Here is a 27969-nt window from a genome sequence, read left to right on the forward strand (position 1 = left end):
CAGCTGGGGAAAGCACACACAGAAATAGTCTCTTGTTTCTGGCTGCAGCTCATACAGGCAGATCGCTTATTTACCTCATCTAAATATTTGACCTTTATGCTTTTTGGAAATTGTATTTTTTTTTCTTTTTCTTCTTAATTATGCGGAAGGAGCACCTCCTTTCAGTGCTCTGATGGACTTCTCTATAAATAGCCCCTCACATCCCAGAACTTCACAATGAAACCTGCAGCAAAGTCAGCATCCTGAGGACTTTTTAAGCCTGAGATGGGAACCACGTGGAGTTTAATCATTAATCACCATCCTTTAATTAACAGCTCTGGGCTTTGAACAAAAGGTGCTTGCTGCAAGGCTGCTGAGGGGCCCTGAGCTCTTCTGTGCGCTTTCATTTGAGGGACCCAGTGGCATTCCTAAAGGGGGCTGTTGGAGTAACCTTCTCCTTGTGGGAAGGGGTCACGCTTCCCAAGAAGAGCAGATGTTTGTGGCCCAATCTCCATTTTCACAACTGCCCTGCTGGCAGGCTGGAGCTCTGAGATGGCTCAGTGCAGGGATGCTACCAGTTCCCTAAGCCCTACTTTGCTCTGGAAAGGACTTGAGCATCTCCAGAGCCTTGTTGCCTCCATCAGGTGAGGTGGGCTTTAACCAAAGGAAAGAGGAAAGTTGCTCCAGGCTTGGAAAATTTTATAGGGGAGTGTTCAAAATTGAGCACTTGGGAGAGAAAGAAAACATTGCTATAAAAGTTGACTCAGCCAATATTTTCTACATTCTTCCTGCTGTGATTGAAGATATTTGTTTTTAATATAGGTTTCTCCCATTTGTAGTCTGGCTTTCCTGTAGTAAAAACTAAAGGGCAGATCCTCAGCTGATATAAATTGGCTCCACTGAAGTTAATGGAGCCATGCTGGTTTGTACCAGCTGAGGGATCTGGCTTGTGCTGCAGTGCTCCATACCCCCATTATCCTGCCATGATTACGATACTAATTCAGTAAAATGGCTTCGCAGTGTAATAAAACCAACCCAGAGCATGGAAGATGAAAGGACTCCCTTCTCCATTTGACCTGGTATTTTTCAACAGAATGTTTTCCCTTATTTTCTCTTTTGTTAGGAAATGCTCTAAACTTTTTTCTTGCTTTCTTGCTTTTTGGCTTCAGCACGAAGGCTGTGTGTGTGCAGAAAGCATGTGGCACATGCAGTGGTGTGATGGGTCAGGGCACAGTGAGCCTCGTGCAAGGGAATGAATTGGTTCTTCAAAGGGCAGGGCTGATCCTGCAGAGCAGCTAAAGCCCTGAGCTAACCTTGACTCCTGAAAAATGGGAGTTATCATACTCCAGGGCAGAGCATTGATCATTTTACTCATTCTCTGCCCTGTGTAGTTTTTCTTGATCTGCCTGTGGTGGAAGACGCAGCCCAAGAAGCTCAATAAAGCTGCATCCACTTCTGTCACAGGGGAAAAAGACATGTTGGTGGCTTTCCTCCTTGTGATCAGCTCTTCAGCCATAGCAGAAAGGTGAGCAGTGGGGAGCAGGACGAGCTGTGCTATCTGGTTGCTTGGAGCTGTTGAAAACCGAAGGGAATAAAGAGACACAGAGATCTGAATAAAGGCAGACAGATGCATGGCTGGATCCCTAGGATGAAATGTTTTGTTTGCCACAGCGCAGCTGAACTGCACAGAGGTTTTGTTCTGAACCAGGAGGGAGTTTCACAGGGATGTTGCTAAATGGAGGCAGTAAATTTAACTTTAAAGGGCCGTGAATGGAGGCTTTTGGCTAAAAGCTGAAGTGCTGTTACTTTTTACTGGGCCTGTTTAACTCCACTTGGAACAGGACAGTGTGTTTGACTTATAAGGCTCCTGGAAGGCTTGGCCTGTGGGTCCTGCTCCTGGCAGAGTAGCAACGAGCCATAAAGGTGAGTGTGTGCCAGCCTGGCCCTTCTGTGCTAAAGGAAATACAAACAGATCTCACCTGTGGCTTAGGGAGAGCTGTGGGTGTAAGTGCTGGGAGCAGGGCTGTGCCATGGCAGCACAGTTTTAACTGTCAGAATAGCTAAAGGGTTCAAAGGCAGTCAAAATGTCCAATGTCCAGAATTGGCAGGTTTGCTTGAATCCTGCTCCCAGACCTGTGCTAATCCTCTAATATCATTGTAATAATCCTGATTCAAAGAAGGGTTTTCTTACCAGCTCATCATTTCAAAACAGTCTGAGCCTTCTTGTAGTATTATCCAATTTAAAACTGTTTAAACCTTCTGCTTCTTTTAGGGAAAAACATGTGTTTTGCACCAAAGTCTGCTCAGAAGCAGCAAAACCTCTCATGCTCATATCTACTAGTGTCTCGTTGCAAGCAATTTTAAAACATGCCCTGTGTTTGGATTGTGTTTGAGACTCGGTTATTTGTTGTGGGTTTAGCAGACTGCAATCACCCACTTAAGGTGGAACTTGGCCACCTTCATTCCTTTCCTCCCAATGCTAAGGAAGCATCCAAAATTCTTGTATTTGGCACAGGTTGGCAGTGGATGCTGTCCCAGACTGAGAGGACCATTCCTCATGTTGTGTGGTTGTGGTCTGAGTGTCTTGGCAGTGGGAAGCTCTGTTTACCAAGAAAGATGGACCCAAGCTGCCTGGCTGAGGGGACAGGAGCATGCACACAGGCCTTACCTGTGGGGTAAGTGCACCCTTTTCTTGCATTAATTGGAGAAAAGAATTAATGATCTGGAAAGCTCTGCAGAACACAGGTGTCTGTGTCCTTAACCAAGCTTTGTGGCCAAGTGATGGCTGTGCAGAGCCCAGGGAGCCTCTGTGCCCCCAGTGATTGAGCACTGTTCCTGAGAAGGGGAGGCAGAGCTGGAGCAGTGGGTGCGGGCAGCCATCACTAGACCTAATCAGGCAAGGAAAAGCTTTGGAGCATATGGACCCCAATGTGTGGTCCAAGTACAACAGCTTGGTGAGTGTCCTGCAGGGAGACTTTTACTAGCGCTGCAACAATAATTCATCACTGCCTGAAGGCTTGATGGGTCTGGTACTCCTTGTCTAAATTGACCTCGGCTGGAGACCTGCGTTTCAGTCCAGCTTAGTCACAAAGGACTTGGTCTGTACCTGGGCCTTAAAGAGGATATTTATCAGAAAAATCATATGATTAATGGAACTGAGTGATGTTCGCTTGAGAGTGGATGGGAATTTAATTAACAGAGTAGGGATTTTGGCAGGTGTGAAGTGCTGAGACCGATGATGTCTGGGGGACAGAGCACCCCAAGCCCCACTGTTGTGCAGCCATAGGCTGGGAGCTCAGGGTGGGGGGCTGAGAGAAACACAGTGCCAGAGTCTGGGCTTGTATGTGGGTAACACATGGTGTGCAGCTTGTTAAGCCCTCACACCACAGTGCCCAAATTGCCATTGCTGCCAGCCCTCTCAGAAAGGGCAAGGATAAAAAGGAAGCTGATACCCCCAAGTAAATGGTGATGGAGGGGGAAGAACAAGTGAAGAAATAATCAGAAAACTCCCAAAGCTTACTTTCTTGCCTGCTTCTTTTTCCCCACTCTTCTTTCTTTTTCCCTCCATGTCAACACCAAACAAGACAGGACTAAAATTAATGGGGAAAGCAGCAATTAGCAAATTAGGTTAGCGGTGCGTTGCAGTGTGCCATGGCTGCCAGGTGTGAGGGGCTCTGGCAGTATATTTATTAATGGCTGTCAGAAAAGTGACACTTTGATGAATGAAGCTGGGTAATCGGCACCCTCCGACAGCGAGCACTGAGAGGCCTCAACATGCTAAACTGCAAAATCAAACCTTTTTTAACCCCCATACAAAAATACAACAACAGAAATCGCTGCAAGAGGAGTGTGTTTTTCCATCAGGGGCTGGAATTCATGTTCTCCCCTAAATACCTCCTTTCTGTAACTTGCTGGGAGGAGTTGTCAGCATGGAAGGTTTTCCCTTTCCTTCAAATATGGGCCTCAAGAGTTTATAAATGCAGGCAGCTTAAAAGTATGTTTTGTTTTGGGTATATATGGCAACCCTATTAAAGGCAAGGGTCCTGTGCTCGTGCTTTTTGGCCTTTGCCCTTTAAACATGATGGTATCAGTAATCTACAGACTGAGATGGTGTGTTAGGTATCGTTTTCTCTTGACTGGTGGTCAGCACTTCTCCTCATTAGTGCCACTGATGTGTGATGTCCAGGAGCCCACGCTGCCTACAGGAAGAGAGAAAATGCAACAATATGTAAGGTTAAATGTGTCTGATGAAACTTCACCTGCAGCACTGTTGCATACTGAAGTTTCCACTCTTGATAACCTCAGCTGTGGGCATCTCCCTTCTGATGAATGTGTGTGTGCTGTGGGACATCAGCTGCCATGCTCCCAAGTGAGCGTGGCTATATGGTATAATGGCAGGGTGCATTGCTGGTCACTTGGTGAATGGGAATTCAGAATTACTGGCCAACGAGATGTGAGTTTAGAAGTTCTCTTCAGGAAAAAAAGACCACAACAGAACTGTACTGAAGTTGTTGAGGAGATCAGCCCAGCTGCTGGGATAGCATCTGGATTAAAGATTGCTCTGCAAAATGCTGCACTATGTGAAATATTTATTCCAAGTTTTCAGGCTTTGCATTGCACGCCGGAGGTAAGTTCTGTGCACTGCTTTGATAGCTCAGCACAGGGTTGCTCAAATCCCCCAATTCCATAGAGAAATTGAATACCTTTCTACAAAATCTTGGTTCTGGGTTTGGCCAGCTAAAAGGACTGTGTAAGTTTTGATTAAAAACATGAGAATCAATGTAAGTCATATCCCAGGCATTCATCTGGTCTTCTAGTTTGAAATGAAGCTGAGTGATTTGTGTGGAGTTACTTGCCAGGATCTGTGGGCTTGTTAAGTTTGAATTGGCACTTGTAGCAGATCTGAAATTATTCTCTTATGCTTTAATAATTGTATTTAGTTTCCTAATTTGGCCGCTGAGTTTATCAGAAGATAATTGAACTTTTAAAAACATAATCTGATCAGGCTGTAGGAAATACTTTAAAATAAACTTCTTCTGAGACTTTGATCTGTTTTCACGCCCTCTCTCACGAAAGCAGCCTGTCTGCAGGGCTCCAACCTGCTGAGGTGCGTGTTCCTAAACCAGGCAGTTCTTGAGCAGAACCGGGTTGCTCCCTGTATGCAAAGGAAGCCAGCAGCTCCCTGCCAAGACAAACTCTGGCTGCATGGACTGCTCCTGGGTGCAGCCCCCTGCCTGCATGCTCTGCCTGGGTGCAAAAATCCCCTTGTAAATGATTCCAGGGAGCAAGAGAAATGGCTCTCAAGTCACTTCAGTTTTTTGATACAACTAAAATTGTTACTTAAAGGTCAGAGTATTGTTTTCTTGTGCACTGAGAAGGGGATCAGTTGCCTTGCATGGAGCTGTGGGCTCAGTTCTCCTGGGCAGTTTGGGTTCCTTGCGAGCTGTGGTTTCAAGTGATGTGAGCTTTCCTGCCTTCTGCTGTTGGCTTCCGTCGAACAGGCATGTTTTCCCTTTTTGGTGAGATTTAACCCAATTCCTGAAGTTCTTATAAGCAGTTCCTGAGTTTTGGGGGTAATGGAGTGTGGTTCTCCAGTTTCAGTGATAGCATGTAGAAGTTTATGGGCCCACTGCAGGCCTGTAAACTCAGGTTTCCAGGTCCTACATTAGCACATTAACTACTGGGCTGTTTTTCCTGCTCACCTACCTGACTTCCTTCCTGTTTTAAAAAGGATTTGCTGCTTTTCATGTTCTCCATTTTATGAATTTGCAAAGACTTCTGTCGTTGTATAAGCATGCACCAAACAGTTTATTTTCACTTACTTCAGTGCTTATGGTTTATATTTACTTCCCGTTGACTTGCTCAGGACTCAGCCCAGGGAAGACCTCTGACTTTCCTCTTGGTCTATGACATGGCTGGGAGGCTCCCAGCCCAGCAAGCAATCACTGCACCAAAGCTCAAGGAGTAAGCAAATATGAATGATTGTCCAGGCTGAGCTTGTCTTGGTTTTTAAAGGGGAAACACTGCTTGAAGTTCCCTCTGTGAGTGCCAGGAGGGTGAAATCACCCACTGCTCACTGTGGCTCTGCTGCACAAATGGTCTCTAGGCACCTGCAGTGCTGCCCCTCACAGCTCTGTCCATCCCCTCCATATAGACACGAAGGTTTGTCCATGACTTGTTCCACCTGCACAAGCTATTTTCTGATTCCTTGTCACTGTCAGCTCAGTAGCGCTGTCATTTTCCAGATACGTGGTGTATAATTAATGAGAATGTCGTTTCCAGATTGTTTCAAAAACTAGATTGAGCATCTGAGAAATTATTTCACTCAGTGCCTTAAGATAGCTCGTTCATTCAGAAAGCTATCTTGGCTGCTTGATTTGAGGGGAGTTGTGGAGGGAAGCAGCTGTGCTTATATTATTAAGGACTGCCAGCCTTGAACTCTTCGTGCAGATACAAAGCATGGGTTCACGTGCTGCCAACCAGGCAGCTGGGTGACAGGGCAGGGGAGGGATGTGCCCAAATTGCATCAGCCCTGGCCATGACAGCCTCACGTCTGTGTGTTGTGAGGATGGTCTCCTTGTGGTGGTCTCTGGGGGCAGCAGTTGCATGCTGCAGGGCTGGAGGGATAGGAGGACACATTGTAAGTTGGCTTTGTCCACTCGCTACCCCTGGGGGCTCACCAGGCTGGGCAGAGATGTTGGCCGGGATATAAGTATTTTATTAGATCTATTATTTCTTTCATGGGGGCAATAAGTCTGCTTTATGTGAGACCTCGAGTGACTCTGTATGGAGCACAGAGATTGGTTTTAGCCACCTTTGCTCCCCAGGACATTGCTGTCCAAAGCACTGGAAGACTGTGCCCAGGTGCAGGCTCCAGTGATGCATGGCATATAGCCATGGCAAGGGCATCTCCCTTGGGTTCTTACTAAGAGCTGTGTTTGGGGCTCATTTAGGGTTATTCTCTGCCATTTTTCTCCTGAGCAAACATCTCCAACTGTCTCCACTGAGGCTTATATTGCTCTATACTTTAATTTTATTTTGCTGTTTGTAAAATGAGGGGTGAAGGGAAGGACTTTGTCAGCAAATGCTTCTTTGCCTCCTTCCTGCCTCAGTGGGTTAAAGCAGCATTCCCCCAGCTGATAATGCCTTCAGGCATTCCAGCAATGCTTTGCTATGAGCTCTGCAATGCCCCTCATGTCCTACAGGCTGGCCAAGGCTTTGCCTCCGTGTGCTGGGGTGGGTTTGTGTTTCTACGTTTTAAATGTTTAATTTTTATATATTTGAAAGTAATTATTGGAAAACAATGAAGTGGTTGCTTCCATCAATTTTCTGTGGTTATTTTATTCCCAATAATCTTCAGGTGCCTCTTGAATGGGTGAGATTTGCACAGAGCTAAGTGTGTGCATGTGTCCGTGTCTTCTGTGATATACGGAGCTCTGGTGCTGCAGCTGCCATTAGTGTTAATGGGCTAAAAACCCCCCACATCAAGCTGAGAATACACTCCTGCTAATTGTGTACCAGCAGTCCCCTGAGACCTCTGTGAGAATGATGCGTCCGAGGATAGGCGCTTCCAATGGTAGGTTGCTTTGGGATAAATAAATAAGGGGCTAAAGTTAGATACTGGGTCAGTGCCAGCATTATAACACAGGGAAATCGGCTAACGGCCATGCCAACCTTTATCCTCTTGGTCCTGGCCTGGTCCACTGCTGCACGGTACCATCTTCTGAGCCATACATCACTACTCAGCCTCACCTTGATGTATGATGCCCATAGATCCTTATAGCGGGAGTGCAGTCTGATGTATTGCGCCAATACATCATGGACAGGGATCGCCCAGGTGATGTATTAGTGCCCTGAGAATGTATTACTCAAACGCTGGTATTGTTCAGGGATAAAGCCAAGCCAAGGAGTGGATTCAATTTAATTACGGCGCAGATGATAGTCCAGAGCCAGCAGCACTTTGATGCTGAGATGCTGGCACCCTGTGGAAATATGAGTTGCGACTCTGGTGCTGTTGAGTCACATCGCAGTGTGCCATGAGAGGAGGTGCCGTATTTTAAGGGAATGGTCATTTTTCAGAGAAATATAGGAGGACCATTTCAAGAACTCCATGGAGAGCAATGTGGCTGCGTGTAAGAACTCCTGAGCAGCAGAGGAGGGACGTGGTGGTGCAGGTGAGACACAGGGACCTTTCTGGAAGGCTCTGAATCCAACCTGCTTGCAAATATTTCTGTTGTTTTTGGCAGAATGACATGATGAGAAATTTGGAGAGATGATTCTGTAGTTTCCTTGGATTGTCTTATATAGATGCCATAAAAAAAAAACACCTGGAGAAAAAACACTCAGGCCATTAAAAGCAGCCCTGATTATTAAGGGTGGGAAAACCACCTAATGATGCAGTCAAAAAAAGATGGAGAGCCAGGAGGAGCAAGATGGCAGCAGTATTTGGCTCATGTTCATCGTTCTATGTCTATAAATGAGTGCATTTTCTAACAAAGGTAAATATAGTTTTGCAGATGAGACGCTTTCAGCACAAACAGATGAAGTGACTTGTGCAAGGTCACATAGTGAGCTGGTGGCAGGGCCTGGAAGAGAATCCAACTGATCTGACTCAGTTCTCCTCTGACATCCCTAATTTTGGATGCAGAATGGAGAAGGCTTAGTCTGCTGCACAGGAACAGTGGATGCTCCCAAGAAAGTGAGTTCCTTGCAGAGCTCCTCAGTTGTCCTTCCCTGCCATAGCCATACCTGCAGGTAAAGCAGCACAAATAGTTTTCTGTTAGTTGGCTGCTTAAAATACAAGAGAGAGGCAGTATTATTCAGGAATTCATACTCCTTCTTGCAGCTCCTGAGCTTTCTGAATTTGGAGAAGAGCATGTGGTGATTCTGAGTGTGTTCACAGAATCACAGAATGGGCTGGGGTTGAAAAGGCCCAAAATGCTCATCTAGTTTTAACCCCCCTGCTATGTGCAGGGTCGCCAAGCACCAGACCAGGCTGCCCAGAGCCACATCCAGCCTGGCCTTGATTGCCACAACCTCCTTGGGTTCCTTCAGGGCTCATCGTTATCGTGCTCCAGGACACACACCAATGTCCCTATCTATGTGTGACCTAGGAAGCTGTTGAGTCCTCCTCTGTTGTGTGGCCTCCTCCTGTGACTGGTTCATCACCACTTGTCAGCAGAGCCTGTGGTTCACAGTCATCCCTATCGCCCTGTGATAACCATAGTAAACATTTCTATAAATAGAATTTTCTCCTGTCCAAGTCATCTTGCTTACTCAGCTGTTTTATTTTTAATAGAAAGGCATGTTGATGCTAAGCAGATTTTTTTTTTCTTCTTCTTCAAATCCCTATTAAACATAAAAAGATGCTGTGTCTGAATAAAAAGGTGCCCCTTAGATATTTTTAAAGCTTCCAAAAATAGTCTCAAGTCTGCGACAAAGATTATTGAGTGGGAATATTGCGGACAGTGGTTCTGCAATGGAGACAGTCATGGCTCCATGCGCTTTTGGCTGGGAGCTACAAGGAGGGAGACTCGTAGGACAAAGACCTCAAAAGGAATGAGTTTACTGAGGGGCTGCTCTTTAGATGGTGAAACCACAGCACTGCACAAGTAGTTCTGCTGGTGATCTCATGTCTCTTTTCCCTTCTGGGTTTGCAACTGCCCTTTGAGGCTGGCATCTCATTGCTGGAATTCAGTCTTTGCTGGAGACCTGCAGCCCCACTGCAAGAAGTACCGCTGTGCAGTACAGGGGTGACAAGGGAAGGCAGTGAGTTCTCTGTCTGGAATTTCTGAGTATAAAGGCAGAAGGAAAAGGAACTGATGATTTTTGCCTTGTAAGCACAATTGATGTTTGACTTGAAAAAAAGTATAACTTGGGTTATTGTTTCTGCCACTGCACCCTCGGGTCAGAGCACTGCCATATAAGCAGTTGGTTCAGAGCAAGAGGGGAGGCAGAAACTTGGAGGGGAAAGAAGCACATGGGAGTGGAGCTGTCCCAGCAGGGTTCCCAATGCTTTCTTTCTCTCCCATCGTGAAGGCTTTTGTTTCCTTACTTGTGGCAAATACCAAATCTACCGCTTGTGCTTTAATGCCTGGTGAGAGGGGAGAGGTCTCCAGAGAAACCATGAAAATGGGGAAAGATAAACTGGTGATTATTGAAATGACAAAATATTGCATTGGTGAATGCTGAATGGCTTATATGGAGAAGAGAGCGTTGCAGAATGGAGGGAGCTCTTCTATTGTTTGCACTTAGGAAAAAAAAATAAAGGGGTAGTAAATATTCGCCTGCATTGATCACACAGTGAGTAGTTTGCTGTGCCAAAGCAGCCTGCATCAGTGCTCAGGGTTAGTGCTTATTGCAGGTGAACTGCCCATGCAAATGGTGGGTAGTTTGGAGGAGCACAGGTAGTTTTCATCCTGTATGGGCAGACGCGAAGGTTGGTTCTGGTGGGCTTTGTTGGCCCTCAAAGCAGAAAAGGAACAAAATGGGACTGAGCAGTGGATAAGGATTTGAGGCTCAGTTCTTATTTCTCCTGTAAATACCCTGTATCCCCTCAATAAAACTGATTTATGGCTTTTAGCCATGGTTCCTCACCTGTAAAATTGGGAAAAATACTTCCTTTGTGCCCCATTTATTTACATGGTCATCTCTTCCTATCTAACACCGCGCTTGGTGCAGCGGGGCCTCGTTCCTTTCTCAGCACTCCATGCGGAATTTATATTGCAGCAATCCTTGTAACTATCAGCAAAAGAAAATTACTGCAGACAGGCCTGAGGTCCCAGTGCTTCAGCTCTGCTCTGATAGTGCTGCTGGCTGTGGTTTGGTGGCTGTCCCCTGCCCGTGGCTCTCAGCGTGTACCCACAGCTGTCAGTGTGAATGACAGATTAACAAATGCACAGTGGCTTTGTTCCTCACTGTGCTGCCCCAGTGCCACGCTGGGTCTGCAGTGCAGAGGGATGCATGGCATTGTCTCACCCACTAACACTCTGTCTGGTAACTGGCAAAAGCAATGCTTTTCACCCGTTGCAATGGGTGTGCTGTAGAAAATGAAGACCGTAGGGATGTGAGGGTCTTGTTTAATTTGTTTTATTTCTTAATCCAATAGTAAGAGAATGCAAAACTTCCAAGCTGAAAGGCTTTGTGCTCTGCTTGCTCCAGGAGATATTAGTGAGGGATCAGCTGGGTTCACCAGTCTCCACAAGGTACCTTTGTTTATGGATGAGGCCGTGCAGTTGGGGATCAGAGGTTGTGCATAGCTGCTGTAGAGCACGCTGGGCTGCGAAAAGTTGGGCACCAGAGATTAATTTCTTGGTTTCTTAGAGCCAAGGTTTAATAGCAGACCTGGGGAGGACAGTGATTGAGCTCACAACCAGCAGAATCTATAGTTCAGGTCAAGTGAAAGGAAGGAGCTAAGGGACTCAGCATGCTGCTTGCAGGAGGAATTCTAATGGCTTCATGGTATGGGGTCTGCACAAGGCATACAGGAGCTAGTGCCCGGGCTGCCCCATGAAGCCTGCACAGCCCCGACCCCCTGCTCACTGCCCTGCTCACAGCTGGGCATGGAAAGAATAAATCTGGAAGGGAACAAGAGAAAACAGAAAACGCTGGCAGTTTTTCAGTAGGGAGAATGGTGTGTTTGAGCTGCAGTGGAGAGGGACAGCTTTTGGTTCTAACTTTTTGAGTTGCATACTTCAACAAACAGTGTAAATTTGGCAGGATGAAGGCTGGGTGACCTATTCTGGCTGGATCGAGGACTGATTCTGAAGCTGGGATTTAACTCAGCTCTGACATTTCATGCTGCTATTCCATTCCACTTCAGTTTCAAAGTTTTCAGACTTTTTTTTTTTTAAAGATGTGCCCTTTATGTAACTCATTTAATTGTGTCTAACTACACGGTGATTTTTTTCCCCTCCCTACCTTCACAAATGCGATTGGATATACATGTAGATCTTAACTTATAGCATATATTACAGTAGGGGCAAGAGAATCTGCCTTGAGCTTTCATATTTATCCTGAATAAGGCTGTACCAACTGGTTCTGCCTTAAATTCTCTACCTCAAAGTCTCCTGGTGTTCTGTTTTCTCAGGAAGGAAACAGGTTGCACTGAACGCAAACTGCGCGGCATGGATTTACTGGTTAGACACAGATGGGATTCCTCTATCAAAGTACTCTTGTGTTGTCTGTATTCATTACACTCACTAGAAAAGCTATTGACATGACAGCATTCTCCTGTTAGGTTTTTTCCTGCTCTTTTAGAAGTGCCTGTTGGGTTGCAGTGGCCTGAAAATGCAGTGACCAAGATTAGAGGTTTGGACCTTGAGAGCCACAGGAGAGGAGCTTTCAATGTCTCCTGTATTTGTTATGATCAATTCATAGTGACTTGAGTCTGCAAATGAAGACGTTCTTATGAAATGTTTTTGATTTTATGCATTTTGATTCTGGTATTAAGTAGTGTGAGAAAAGCAAATCAGTCTTTTTGTTTGGCTGCTGGTTTAACGTCCAGTTCACATTAGCAGGATGCAAGGAATCTGGATGCTTGTTTGGAAGCCACTTATGAGATGTTCGATTTCCTTCTATGGAAGGAAATACTGGAGAAGACTTCTAATCTTATGATTCAAAGCATGAATCAGTCCCCAGATTGGATCTGTGCCTGCAGCAGTAAAAGGGGCAGATTGTCACAGGGTTGCTGCTTTGTTCTTCTCTGGAGCACCCTCTACAGCTGCTATAAAAGGCAGAAGAGCAGCATCAATGGAACCTGCTCTGCTCAATGCAAGCTCTGAGTCTGGTGATTTTCAGCAGCATGTCATCTTAAATATATATATTTTTTCTTTTCTCTTTCTTTATTAGTTTCATGTTCCAGCTGACTTCCTCCAAGAGAGGAACATGCTTTCCCATCAGAACTACGTGAAACACCTGAGTTCATTGGGACTGGAAGAAAACTGTCTCAGAGACAAAGATACACAGCTTCCCTGGATTGCTGGCTACATGCCTGATCTGTGGTCTGTGGTCATTTACTTTGCAATGGATTTTTCACTTTTCATTTGCCTTGTATAGGTATCACCAAATGGTTTCTGCTTTCTGCTTTGCACTGTCTTTTTTGGGGGGAAAAACTACACAACAGCTCTGCACACTCCTTGTGCTGATCATCCCTGATGTGGCTGAACTGAAACAACACCCAGCCTGTGCCACTTAGCTGCTGCTGGACAGGACAATGCAGTGATGGTGGTATTTGAGGGAATGATATTCTTTCACAAAGGGAATTTGTTACAACCATAATTTTACCAACACAAACGCAGAGAACAGCACTGATCTGAAAAGCCAGAGCCCTGCCTGTGAGTGAGCACAATCTGCAGATGGAGAGAAGCAACTTTCTGATTTCACTGCTAAACTTCCCCTCCTCAAACCAAAACAGTTTAATCAGTCAGATTCCTGTTTAATGAGTTGCACTGCTGCCTCTAACCAGGAACGTATCTTAGATGATGGAAATAATGGTTTCAGTAAGACTTACTGTGATCTCATTACCCCATAGATGGCCTGTGTACATTCTTCCCCTGCCTCTACCACTCACCTTCACAAGCAGGACCCCAATTTTGAGTCTGAACCCCTCTGGCTGTGTGAGCTGCCACATGAAGGTGCTTTCCTGCACACTGTCCTCTAGATGCTGCCATCGAGCAGTTGGTAAAGTCTGCAGCTTGCAGACAACTTTTCTTGCCAACCATGCATTACAGAGGGCTAATTGTAAAAGTGGTGCACCTGCTGGCTCCCTTGGTGGCTGGAGCCAACAGGAAAAAAAAAAAAAAAAAAAAAAAAAAAGTAATAGTAATTTATTAATGATCAAGTCACAAATAGTAATGAAAACAATAGGAGCATCTGAAGGAAGCGCTGCCGGGGGCAGAGGTGCAGGTGCTCTGTGCCCTGAGCAGGCTTGTCAGCATTTTTATAAAGCCACTTTACAACCCTTATCAATTTCCTACTGCTTTCTGTGTACCCCCTGCCCCTTTGCAAATGTTTTGCCTGCACAACAGGCTCAGCATTTCTTGTTGTAGGTGATAAAATAGCTGTCACCCTAAGGGAGACGCTGAGTCGGCACAGGGAGAGCGATGATGGGAGCTGAGCTGAGGAATGGGGAAAGATTGGGGATAGCAAGAGCTGGAGGGCGAGGGTGGCTCTGCTGAAAGTGAGGCAGGGCTTTGTGCATGGCCCTGGGTTTCAAAGGAGACTGTATGTACAGCCAGCACCATCCATGAGGAGTTTGGGATCTGAAAATCCCAGCCGTAGTCTGAATAACTGCACTGCATTGGCAAGGTGAGAATTTGTTTAAGTAAGGAGAACAGAAGGCATATGAGCAACACCAGTTCAGGTGACATCCCCATACCAGGTGTCTTAAGTAGACATGGTAGAGATTAAGTAGACATTAAGTAAAGATGGTCGTGCTGTATCTCAAAATACAGTTTCTATATCCATATCAGAAGCCATGCTAGAGCTGATAGAAGGCAGATAGAGCAGACACCAACCAGCCCAGTGTTGTTCTTTGAGCCATAGGTAGGGTCTGCAGTGCTCCTTAGGGGTACATCTGCTAATGTAATATAGCAGTTTAATTCAGCTTGCAACAAAATAAAGCTGAACTAAGTGGAAAACTCTAGAGCTGCGATGGCTTAATAGCTCATACATGAGCCTTTACTATGCAATTTGGAAACTTTAGGCCGTGGGAACTTGCTTCTGTGTTCTTGAGCCCATGAACTGCCTTAGTCTGTGGGTCTAACAACAATCAGCTCATAAAATGCTGTGAGTGCAGATTTCAGAGGTCAGCCTGAGTCCGTACCCAATCCATGTGGCTCCTGTGCCCTGCATTTGGCGCTCCAACGAGGTCAGTGAGCTGTCGAGCACACAGTCAGTGCTCTTTAAGCTACTGTGAATCTACCCCTGCTTTCTCTTTTCCCTTTTCTCATTCTCTCCTTGCTCTCACACACCCCCAAATCACAAACCCTGACACCAATGCCAGAAGCCTCTGAGGCTGTCGTAAGCCTGCAGTTATCTGCATTAGGAACAAAGCTGCCATTTTTAAAGCTTTTATACTTTTTATTCTTAACTCCACAGGACCCAGGAATCTTTTCCTGAAGTTAATGTGAATTCAGGGGGTGTGTGTTTTAAGAACTGAGCTGGGTCCTGTAAAAGAGGTAAGAACCAGCAGTTGGCAATGCTAATTATTGCCCGGTGATTTGAGGGGACCTGCACAACGTGCTAACGTGCCTATGATGACACGCAGCATGATACATGGGGAAAGGTGAAGGCAAGGCTCGTATATCCCCATAACACTGAAGGCATATTTCCCTCTCTAATAACTTACAAACAGTCACCATTTGCTGTCTGCAAAATTAACCTCTCATCTCCTCCAGCCTGCTGATCTGGTGCATAGTTATAGGATTTTAAGCTTCTCTATTGAAAAATGTCCCTGCAAAGCTGTCCATCAGAACTCCCGCTGCTTTCCAGAGAGTATTATTAATAAGTTCTTCCTATCAGAAATGGGACCCTTTTAGAGCTCAGATAAGGTTTTTTTCCCTGTTAACCAGCTGGGCTGCTTGGCTGTGGACAAATGCCATGATGAATGACGGGTCAAGGATGGAGCAGGCTGATTTCTCTCCGAGCCTGACCTTGTCTCTGGTGTGACATCTGAAATGACAGGTGCATTAAAAAGTTATTTATGTAGGGGAGCTGCGATGCATTGTACCCTTTGCAAGGTAGCACCCAGTTTTGCAAGAGTATTAGAATAAAGGCTGCCTCTGTGTCTGCTGCCTCTTGTACTGCTGGCTTTCTGTAAGCAGCTGCTGTGAAAGCAAGAGGAGAAGCACGGAGCGTTTTTTAGTGCACAGAGGATGCTCTGGAAACTGAAAGGCAAAAAAGGGAGCAGGGTCTGAGAGCAGCAGCAGCAGACAGCTTCCCAGCAAATCACCTGCGTGTCTGCAGATTACTTGCCTGGAACAGCAGTAATCAGCTCTGGAAATGCACCTGAAGGGTTCTGGGCTGTTGAAGGGCCAATGTTGTGGATAAAATGCAGCACTGAGGATTAAATGATTTCTACTGTTCAGCTCTTTATGGCCTCAGTGCACTTGTAAGACTTTCTCTGTTGAATCTCAGACTCTTTGTGAGTAGTTGTGCTGTGGCTCCCTTCTGTCTTTACTGTTGCTGAAATTAAAGGGACACTTCTGGCTTTGTCCTTCTTCCTGTAGGACACATAAGTGGAACTGTAACCATCTTGTGAACAGTCACTTCATTCTGAGAGATGAATAGTTGCTGAATGGCAAGAGATCGCAGCCTAAATCTCCAGAAAAATGCATGCAAACCCTATCAGGTTTCTATTGTCATCTGCCTGACATTGTGCTCCAAGTAGGAAATAGGAAAGGCAATAGGAAAGCTGCCTGTGTTTTGAAATCCAGAACTTTCTCTGGACAAATAACACACTTGCTGTTGCATGGCCAAATGAGGACACAACATCCTATGGCAGAGATTAAGTTGTAGAGCAGGGTTCATGGAGGAGCCCATGTGCAGTGATTTCTGCATCATTCTGAGTGCTGATCAGATTAATGAGGACCACAGAAACATTGGAAAACTGTCGTAGTGACACATCAGTATCCTGTTAGCTTCAACAGAATTACAGCATTTGATATCAGCTCTTCCTTCCTTGCTGTTTCTCCACCCCTCCAAAACACCCCCTGAAAAACTTGCAGGAGAAATTGTAAAACACTTGTAACAGCTTATTTTGTATGATGGGACTGTTAGAAGAGCTGCATGCTGGTGTGCGTCCAACTCACATTAACTTTTTTGGGCTGCAGCCATACTCGAGTGACTTTGCAAGTCTTTTCTGACTGTCCAATTAAAGTTGATGCGTGCAGTAAATCTGCAGTATCCAAACAGTATTTGATATGTCCATTTTGGATCAGTGGTTGGGTCTGGGAAGTGGATGAAGCTTGCCTGAAGGCAGCATCTGCAAGTTATTTTTTTTCATCAGAAAAATGAATGCTCTGGTATAATGAATGATTTTGTATAATATCAAAGAAAGAGAGTATCAGCTGTGCACTTCATACGCAGTATTGATTGCAAGTACGCTCATTAATTTGTGTGGTACAGGAAATTCCAGCCAAGGTTAGGAGAGCTTTGCTCTGTAGTGGAGCTGTGACTCCTATTGCCTTCAAAGAGGTTTGAATCAGGTTGCAAACAACCAAAATTCATACTTCAGTTATTTCGCTATAGAAGTGTGTTGTCACAGACGACTTTGTAGACTTCTGGTAGAACAGCAAGGAAAAATGGAAATGTCCTGTCCCTGTTTGAGCCTGCTTAAGGGTTTGATCTGTACAGTTTGGGTGCTCTGGGCAAATGTAGGATACACGGTGGAACTCTGTTCTCATTGTAGCACAACAAAAGAGAGGAGCTGGGGAGGGGAGGGAGAAGGTATGTTTTCCACCATGGCCTGTTTAAAACATTATGAGCTACCTCTCTTCCATCATGAGTCGTGGTTTAAAGCTACTGCCCAGGGGCATAAAAATCAACTCCTAACAACTTCCAGTGGGACCACTATTCCATCAGTGCTCCCATCAAATGTTGACTCCATGATCAATATTCACCCTCTTTCTTCGTTAATCATCAGTCTTCATTCATTTCTTTGTAACTTCCTGCTGACAGGGGCACTGTTCATACAGCAGCTGGTAGGGAAAACAGAACGAGCTGAACTGCTGCACGCAAGCTGTGAAGGGAAAAAGCCACAACAGTGCATTGTGTCAGCTCAAAATGATTCCTATGGATGCAGCTTTTTCTTTTCTCCTTGCCCTATATGCTCAGTTTTCAATAGACGTTGTGAGGCAGGACCTTCAAACAATCCGTGGTTACTATCGCACTGCTTTACCTTGAGTGCCATTGGCACTTGGTAATTTAGAGCAGGAACTCTGCTGATGAAGAGTGAACTGTCAGAATTTGGCTTGTCAAATAAAATCTGTGTACAGTCCTAAAATAGACAGTTTTGCAATTAACGCTTGCACTGTGATTTGCCAACAGGAAGCCCACTCCCAGCTTTGCCACAGCCCTCCTGAAGACCTTGTGTGTGAGACCAAACCTCTTCCCCATTGCCCAGCCTATGAGCTGAGAAGAGCTGCTGATTTCTCTATCATTCTGACTCTTTGGGCAGCTAATATTGCCCTTCTGCAGCACAGGGATCCTGTCCAAGATGCTCAAGGGGTACAAGCTCTGCACCAAGGCAATACTATTCTGCACAGCCAAGGAAGTTACTTCTTCCTCCCACTAATTTATTCCCCAAAAAGCTGCAGTAGATGCTGCCACGTTTACAAGTACACAGATATTTGCTCTCAGTGCCAGTCAATGAATGCTGCAGCTATGCAGTGTAACTGGAACACCATTGAAGATAATTCCATTTACTTGTGTGAGGGGCCCAATAATTAAATTTGGACATTATTCCTTTAATTACTACAATTTCGGATCACGGTTAGTATTATTTTTGGTCAACAAATAATCGTTGGAGCCTGGAGGGAAATTTTCATTGACTGTCCTCTACTGTTACCCCTGGGATTGCTTTCTGGAGCACGGACAATGTGAGGAGGGAAAGGTCTTCAAAGCACAGTTTTCCTGCTTGCTCAACTCCAAACTGCAGCAGCCAATGCTGAAATAAATCAAACATCAGCCACTGTCAGCCGTGCTGTAGGAAGAGCTGCTATCAGCTGAAGAGGCCATGTAGGCTCTGTTATACACAAGTGGCCGGACCTTGGAGGCTGCCCTTTGTTGGTCCAGTCACAGGCCCCTTCTTAGAAAAGAACCAGCCCTGATCTGGAAGAACAGCACCAGAGTCAATCTGCCTCCAAGCAACAGGTATGTGGGACACATCATGTAGGGCTTCTGACCTCTCAGTTGTGCAGGGTGAATATCTAAGTGATTTCGTTTAATCTCTTGCTTTAATGAGTGATTCGGTGGAGACCAAAATCTTTCCAATGCCTGTGCTTAAATGCCCAATGAAAAGAAATCTGCACTTCAGAGCAAATTTAGGACACAGAAGTGGACTGTGGGGTTCTGTTGCACTCTGTCCATGCAGTGCCATCTCAGAGACTGCTTTGGAAATGGTAGCATGCCCCTTGTCCTGCTAAAGATGGTGGTGGTGCTGCAGGGCACAGCTAGCAACCCAGCCCTGGGTGTTCCCTAGAGGGTCAGACACATGTACTGGGTCACTAAGGAGGAAATGTGTTTAAATCATGATGATAAGTGGCAATGATTTTGGTTGGGTGTTTAGTTTTTGAGTACTAGGCTGTTCCCCACTGTTCCTTTCTTAAGGAAAGGGAAAAAAAAAACATCCCATATGTATTTCCCTATTGCCAAGAACGGTGAATACAGAGAACAGTACATATGTGCTCATCAGCAAGGGCAAGACCTTTATGTCAAGGTTCATTTGTGGAACAAATATGCAGAGGTGCCCTCCCTGGGGCTGTGAATATTCCCATTGAGCTGATGCAGGAAGGACTGCTGCCTGGGAAGCTGGGAAATGTGGGTTAGCATAAATAGAGCCAACCCCTTCCTTCCTCCTTACCAGTCACATTTGTTTAGAAAATCTAAATGTTTCTTGAGCATCCCCACAGCAGAGAAGCAATAGGGCTGGTCACTGGGCTCGTTTCATGGTGCTCCTTTTCTTCAGGTGAGGCAGCAGGAGGAGAGGGCTTGTCACTGCTACAGATGTGCCACAGCCTCACTTTCCACCTATATACTGAAACCAAGGGGTGGGTATCCCACCCATGGAGCTCCCACCCACTCAAGCTCACCATGCTCTGGCAGGGCCTGGGACAAACCCATCTGTACCAGCCATGTGTCTGCTGGCTTCCTGAGGAACGATGTGTCCCATGTTGTTTGCAGTACTATGCAGAATGTGCAGCTTGAAGATGTGGCGGTTCTCCTCCATCTCTCTGTGGGCAGATCGTAAGACTTGATTTTATTTTCCTGCTAAGCTGGTCTACCCCAGGTTGCAGTGGAACTGTGAATCTCTTGCATTTATCAGCATTAAACAGAAGCAATAAGCTCCTAGTGGTGCCATGAAGAGCTTTTCTTTCCTGGGTAGTAAATCTGCAGTAACTCTCTCTTACAGTTTTATTGAGGGTTTTCAAGTGTTTATTCAAAAGGCATTTCTGTGCATTCAACGTTCTTCTAATTGGGCAGTGACTGGTAATGTCCTCCCCAGACAATTATTGCTGTGGTAGAACTCTTTGTGTTTAGGCAATAGATTGTCCATGTTGCTAACTTGCTGGGTGGAGAGGAAGCAGGGCCCTGTCAGCACGTGGTTTCTTCCATGTGGAGTCCAACTATGGAAGAAGAATCTGGGCTCAGCATGGAAACTGTCAATAATGAGAGTGGTTTGGAGTGAAATCCCTTCGTAGGGACATTTGGAAACAAGGAGATGGAAGTAGGGGAGGGGTAAGCTTGGAGGTTGGCTTGGTTTATTAGGGGAAAAGTGTTTTGTTTTGTTTTTCCTCCTGGTTGTCATGATGAAGAAATCAGAAATGAGATGGACACAAAATATGGGATGGAAGAAGAGTCTCCCAAACCTGACACATAACAGGAAATTCTGTTGGACTCAATAAGTACAGGCTCACACTTGGGTGAGGTGTGACCTATGCACAGCCAAGCCTCCAGCAATGTCTATGGGCTCCCACATCATCTGCTATAGGAACCTTCCCCAGGCACAGTGTGGGAGACGAAGGGAGGTACAGCCGTGCTGATCCGTGTGTACCTGCACAGCTGGGACTGCTCATTGTGTCTTCATCCTACAGCTACACATCATGCTCAGGGGATCGCATCCAGCCCTGAACTGCAGAACTGGCACCTTGGGAAGTGCTCAGCTGTGAAAACTGCGTGGCAGGACAGCTTTGCCATGTGGAAAAAAAACATGCTTTGACTTTCTTCTTTTTGAAAAGCGCTGTAAATGGGAGTGGCTGAATCGAGTCGTGGGCACATTCAGCAGGTATGTGCATCTCCTGTGCCCTCTGAGTGCTGCTGGATGCAATGAGGCATCTGGTGCTGTGCTGAGCTTCAGCCTCATGGTGATGTGTGTACGTCTGTGGCAGGAGTGATCCGGGAATTGGAAATGGGGACTCCTAGTTCAGAGCTGCAAATGTTTGGGCTGAGGGTTGGCTGAAGCAGGGTCATACAATGCTGCTGGTTGTGAAATTTGGGTTAGGCTAACAGTGAGCAAAAGGGGTCTAATTCTTGAGCTGTTTGAATGTAGTTCTTTGGAATCTGCATTCACCCAGATGGGAATGCCTTGAGGTGTCCACTGACATCAGCAGGATGATCTGGATGTGAAGCAAAGTCGGACCAAGGAAGAGCTGATGAGTTTTCCTTGGTTTTATTCCCTGTACTTCAGGTAGCACAGGCTTAGCAATTTGCTGGAGGGGAATGGATTGCATAGAAACAATGTGAGGTTTAATTAATGTGCAAAGTGCTTTGAGATCTTTGAGGGAATACATGCAGATAGTTACCTTTCCTCCATAGAGGCTGTATTTCAGTAATAGATGAAGTGACCCCTAAAACATAATATTAATTCTGCAAAGCATTTGGGAGTTCTTAGGAATCAAAGGTGCTATGCAAATGCATTCTCGCTTTGCTTTACTGGCCCCTTTGAGCCAGCCAGTGCGCCATTAGTGGTGATTCTCACTTAATCAGAATTCAGCTTCAAATTTTCTGCAAGTCCATAGATAAATAAAGCAGCAGCTGTAGTTGATCATTTATTTATAAATCTATTTATAATCTATGTTTTGCATATTAATCAAAACCCCTCCATGTGGCAACTCCTGATTAAGAGCCATTTTTTTTTGTGTCTCATCTCTCTTGCCCCCAGATAATATGTGAAGAATTAGATTAGAAATAGTTTTTATAAATAAATCATGATAAACTCCTGCTTTATTTATATACTCAGACAAAGGTGCAGTCTCCCAAACATTGGATTTCTTCCTTCTCCTGGCTGTGCTTCCATCTCTTTGCCATGTGGAAAGCTGTGGCATTCAGACAGGCCCTTTGCATGGACAGCTCTTCATTGTAGGTGGAAAAATGCCATGTTCCACTTTAAGTGGGAGGTCCAAGGCCTGAGCCAAGACTGGCAGTATCAGGAGGAGTTGAGGAGCTCATGCATGCAGAAACTAAAGGGGAAAAGTTGATAAACTGGGAAGACATCTTGCAAGGGTTGGGGCTGTGCAGTGTGAGCTGCCTGGTCCAAGAAGTGTTAGGATAAGATGGAAAAAATGCTTCTGGAAAAACAGGAGTTGTCCAAACCTGCTCCTGTGGGAAAAGGATAAATGCAAACAGTTTGGTTAACGTTGGTTGGATGGAGGTGCAGAAAGCAGGCTCTTGCCAGGTCTTTTAAAGTACATCTATCTGGGAAATAGGGAACTCAAGTACCCTATTGTGAAGTGTAATTAAACACTGATAGAATAACATGTGCTGCATATCTGAATTGGCCTTGGTGGGACCACAACCGTTTTATTTTAATCTAGGGGTCTGAGTTATTGTGCACTTTACCTGTTGTGTGTGCATTTCAGATCGTCAGGGAATACAAAGGCAGCAGTGCAAAACCCATTGGTAAGAAATCACAGGGCAGCATTAACTTCTGGAGTTGTGTATCTGTGGTTGTGGTTCTGGCCTGAAGGGCTGGGCGGAAAAGGTTCAAAATAAAACATAAATACATTCTGAGTACAGGAAGAAAAAGAAACAAAGGAGAAAAAATCCCCAGATTCCTTAGGTCATGATGAAGGAGATCAGGAATCAGCGTATGACGAGGGCCAGCAGGCTTGGCTTCGTTTCCACTCCTGCCATGTGATTCTGAGCAAGACAATGTTCTTTGTCTGGTAAAGTGGGAAAAATAACCACTTCCTACCTTGTGACGACAGAAGACGTCTCAATATTGCAGTGATTACCTTGGTTAGAGAGGTCAGAAGTGGGGGCAATTCTGTATTTGCCAGTCAGAATTTAACAGATCTCCAATGCAGAGTGACAAACACAGAAAGAAAGCCATTCTCCAAGCAGTAGAGTTCCTAAGTTGTCTTTTTGCTTGGCAGACAGGATCCTTTTATTACTTTTATTTTTGTTAGGTATTACCAGATTCCTCAAGCAGCCCCATCCATGGGGAGAACGTCGTGATTATTGAACCACAAATAAGCTGTACGAAATAAGACAAAAGAACAAATTCAAAGGTGATCCTTCTTTCACCACCCAAAACTCACTCATAGAAGGCCGCCCCATGGATGCAGGAAGGAGGAAACTCACCCAAAGGCTATTATAGATATGGTTTTACATTATTATTTTCTTTATCTGCAAAGGTTCTTGGAGTAGCAGTGGAAAAGAAAAGCAAGTGAACAAGCTGTCTGCTGCTTACTGCCAACAGCTCCTGATTACTTCAGCTAATTTCAGGGCCTGGAAACACTGTTAACAACCTGATTTCTGAAACATAGGAAGTGTTATTTGGTCCTGCAATCTGCACCACGTCTGTGTCAGGAGTTTCACTACTGTCACTCGCAGCAGCTTTCACTGTTCTATCGCCATCTCCCAGAACTAATTACCTTAAACTGATGAAAGTAGATTTTTAAAAGTGAAATGCTTTCCTAAATTTGCTTTTCAGGTGCTTTATGAAGTTGTTTTAGCATGCTCCGTTGAGCTCTACGCTTACCTACATCAGAGAGAGGAACAGAGCGGTAGTAAGACGTTTTGGAGGCTGGCACCAACAGAGGGAAGAATTAAATAAGCAGCAAAATGTGCTGCCCACATTGCCCCCACCTTGCTCTGCTTCATGCAGCTCTCTGCTGCTTTTGCATCTCCCTTCCATCTGTTCCCCATGGCTTGCTGAGAGCCACATCTCCTCTGCTGGCTGCTGCTGCTGTCACTGCACCCCTTTCTGGCCCCCATTTCCAATAGATGTATGTATCATGTGTGTATGTATGTACATATGGTTTTACCCATCAGTCTGCTTTAATGCTTGTCTATCACATCTAAACAGGAAAGTTCTGAGCATTCCTGTTCTTAAGGCAAACTTTAGAAAGTGAACTCTGGTTTTGCTTTTGCATCTCCTTGTGCTGCCTTCTGCTGCCTAAACAGTGCTGTAGTTCATCAGCCTGGGTGCAGGACTGGGAATGGGGAGGATGTCTGTGTTAACACACTGAACAAAACCTTTGGATTTTAAAGCATTCAGTGCTGTACACTGAAGTTTGGAGAGGGTGGGAGGGAAAATGCTCACAGAGTGTAATCATTTGGTAAAATTATAATTAAGGACATCTGCTATTTTACACAGTTACTTGGTATGTGCTTCTTCCTGGGGCAATGCTTGCATCAACTTGATAGTATTGCTCCCTAAGGCAAGTTATACAGCACCCAGACCTTCCCTGCTGCATAATATGTGTGTCTGGATTTCCTGTGTCTCACCTTCTGAAGCAGAGTTATACAATATAAAGTGAAGGAGGTGAATCTACCCAGTAGGTTAAACAGCAGCTGTTGCCCACTCTTATTGGATGTTAAGCCTGAATGCTGCTTATAGCTGACTTTGCCCCATGATCAAGTTTGTTCTAGTGATTTTTAGAATGATTCAGAAAGCTCGGAGCTCTTCACTTTCATTTGGATATCAGTGAAAAGCATCCTTTCTTGCTCCTCACCTTGCTGAAAATACTGTTTTGTATTAACAATCTTAAAACTACCTTAAGACTGAGATATTTCAAATCACTAATGACATCTTTATGAAAGAGGAAGCTAAATCTTAAAAGGGTTTAGTGTGTGTTTATTGCTTTCTCAGTTGCTCAGAGATAATTCTAATTAAAGGGAAAACTAATTTCACTTGTATGAGACTTTTTACTAAGCAGCCACTGATGAGCTTCTGCTGTTTACTGCTCATTCAGAACTGCTGCCTAAACAGTGGCTGCATCACCTCTGTCTGTCTGGCACCAATCAATAATTGCCTTCTCTCCTGAGCTTCCCTGCCTTCCTCCATATCCTCAGTGCAACTTTTTGCCCTATCTTCACCTTTCTCTCATCAGCTCCTTGCACTCTGACACCTCAGATATGCATATACTCAGCGTGTGCTTTAAAGGCCATCCTTGGTATCCAAACAAACCTGACATGTGCAGAACAGACCTCTGTGTTATCTTATGAAAGGAATCCGCTGCCTTTTATCTTCTTCTTCTTTTTACCTAATGGATCACTTGGAAAAATAAGTGGCACTTTTAGTGTCCATTAACTCTCACTTAACTGATGCTAGACTGCACTTGAGCACCTATGGATGCACTTGCGAGAGCCATGTTAATACCAGGTGAATTAATTAGAAGTTGGACTGCCACTTCCAATGTAAAATGAATTCATAATAATGGGAAATCTAAAATAAAGGCTCACCTAAAAATACTTGGTACCACGTTAAGTATCCATTAATGCAATGGAATGACACTCAGGCTTCTGCAAAGAGAAACAAAGTCCCATGAAGGAGGGTGCCACCACGAACCTCTGAGCAGAACATCTGTAATATGAACATGGGAGTTCAGCCCCTACCTGTGGTCACGTGTTGGGGCAGAAATTAATATGACACTTCCCTGCTTACAGGTGTTGATAAATATAAATCACACCAAAAGTTTCCTTTGAATTTTCAGATTTTCTCCTTTAAGAAAAAAAGGCTCATTTCTGTTTCTTCTTTTTTCCAGATAACGCTGTTGCAAAGGATGGAAAAGGCTCAGAGGTGATGCAGTGGCTTCAGAGGTCCCAGCGGTGCTGACCTATCCTTGCCCCACGTGGAGCTGCCGAGCATCGTGCAGCTCTTGGTGCTGCTGCTGTGTGCACACAGGTGCCAGCTGTGCCAAACCTTCTGCTGTCCCTTCATCATACCACACGTCCCCTCATTAAAAAACAACAGTGCAGCAAAACACAACAAGCAGTGTTAAAAATGCGTTGCAGATGTGGTAGTGACTCCCTGTTGCAATAGGCAGATGACTATTTTTTCCTTGTTTCTATCCTATTATTGGGTCCAGCTGAGACCACGGTTTTACATGTAACTACAGTGTCCAAGCCCTGCAGGTCAGAAACTGGTGAAACTTCAGAAATCTGAAGAGACGAAGAAACTTGTTCAGCAGCACGTGGTGCAAGCAGCGCCCTTCCCATCTCCCAGACACCCCAACACATGGAGGCTGAACCATCCTGCTGTAGTTCTGTGCCACAGAGATCATTTTGCTCTCAAACCCCGAACCACTTTTGTTCTTCAAGAGCTCTTTTATTTCTCTCTCTCTCTTCTGGTGTTGCTCGTATTTTCCCCTCTCATTAATTATGCAGATGTGCTAGGGGCCATGTGCTTTGCCACATCACAAAGGAAACCACAGGCCTTCAGATCAGAGGAGCTGCCAGATGTCCTCGCCTGGCAGAGCACTGTATGAGGGTCATGGCTAACAGAGCAGGCTTTCCTGCATCCATGGGGCATGGTGGGGACAGCACCCAGCAAAGGGGCCACAGAGGAAACAAGCTTAGTGCAAGCACGGAGTAATACCTGTGGATTGCCCGAGTTCACTGCTGGGATCTTTTTTCCCCCTTTAATTGAGGCACTAACACCCAGAATTTCTTAAGACCAGAGCTGCCCATCTGTGCTTTGGTTGAACATCACCTTATTTCCTGACAAGCCCTTTGCCCCTTGGTGCAGTTTGCAATTTCAAGTCCAGAACTCAGACCTTCAGGACTGTTCCTGCTTGGGAAAATGTTCTGTTAGTGTGTGGTTCACTTTGTTCTTATGTAGTCCATTCTTTGGAGTGTCAGTAAGAGTTATTAATGGCAACGGCTTTGAAGTCATCGTTTCCTTCAGGTACCCACTCAAGACCAGGCTGCATGTTGTCTCCTTTGGCAATGTCTCCAGCAGTTCTGTTAGGGAGGCTTTTTCTTTTGAACTTGTAGAAATGGCAGAGAGAAATGGTTGGTTTCATGTTTGGGACTGTGCTTATTTATCTTTTCTGCCTTCAGAAGGGTGACTTAAGATTTATTTTTTGCTGGAGGAAGCAGGTCCCAGCAAGGCCTCTGCAAGAATGGCTTGAGAGTACAGGTCCCACATGTGGAGGGGCAGGGAGAGGGAAGAAAGCAACGATGCTATTTCTCTCTCTCAAAAGAAACACCAAGAGGAAGGCCAGCCACTACATATCCAGCTGTTATCTCTGATCTTGCTGCTATTCTTTAACTGTTTTCTTTCATGTTGTTGAGATTTGTGATCAGCAGACACATGATTAACATAGGAGCACAAAGTTTCCTTTCTGTCGCTGGTCTCTGGATCCAGATTTCTACTCTGGTAAAAGCAGAAATCATCATCAAAATAACAATTGGGGTTCTGCCCGTGTGCTTCTGGCTCTGCTTATCCTTGGCTTAGCTGGATAATTGTATTCAAGCATCAGCAACAGATACCCAATGGGTAGTCTTTGATACGGGAGTAAAGGATCCATAGCAGTTCAGGCACCCTTGGAAACTGTGCTCTCCCTCCTCTAAATCCTGATAACTTTGTCCTTAGTTACATTTATCCAAGGTTTACATTAAACAGATTATAATTCCAAATTCTTAATTTTCAAGGCAAAGGTGAATGGCTCATAGCAAACGTATTTGCAAACCCACCCAATGCATGTAAATGCAGGATACCAATTTCAATTATTTGATACATTCATTCTGCCCAAAACAAGCTGAAACCAATGCAATGCTTCAGTAGTCAAAAAAGCAAGGATCAAAAATACATGACTAATATTATAATTGTCTACAAGCATTCCACAGTTTCTAAAGAAGTGAAAAACTGCTCTCTAGGTTAGTTTCTACTGCTCCTGGATATTCCATTGGTGTCTTTTGCTGCTGAACGTGGGATAAATAAAGATCAATCCCCTATCGCCCCTCACAGTCATGTAATCTGTGATCTACAGAACTCTAAAGCAAAGGGAAGTAAGAGAGAATCCTCTGCAAGAGGCAAATAGT

General features: G+C 45.0%; 1 long non-coding RNA gene across 1 annotated transcript; it reads left to right on the forward strand.

Moving 5' to 3' along the window:
• Nucleotides 1-916: 916 nt before the first annotated feature.
• On the forward strand, nt 917-12957 carry LOC146753142 (uncharacterized). Its single transcript, XR_014940218.1, has 4 exons — nt 917-1058; nt 1371-1504; nt 2495-2654; nt 12829-12957. It is a non-coding gene; the product is annotated as an uncharacterized LOC146753142 (long non-coding RNA).
• The last annotated feature ends 15012 nt before the right edge of the window (nt 12958-27969 follow it).

The sequence above is a fragment of the Coturnix japonica genome, unplaced genomic scaffold (genome assembly GCF_054131305.1).
Source record: "Coturnix japonica strain WE unplaced genomic scaffold, WE-NBRP24 Scf039, whole genome shotgun sequence".
NCBI lineage: Eukaryota > Metazoa > Chordata > Aves > Galliformes > Phasianidae > Coturnix > Coturnix japonica.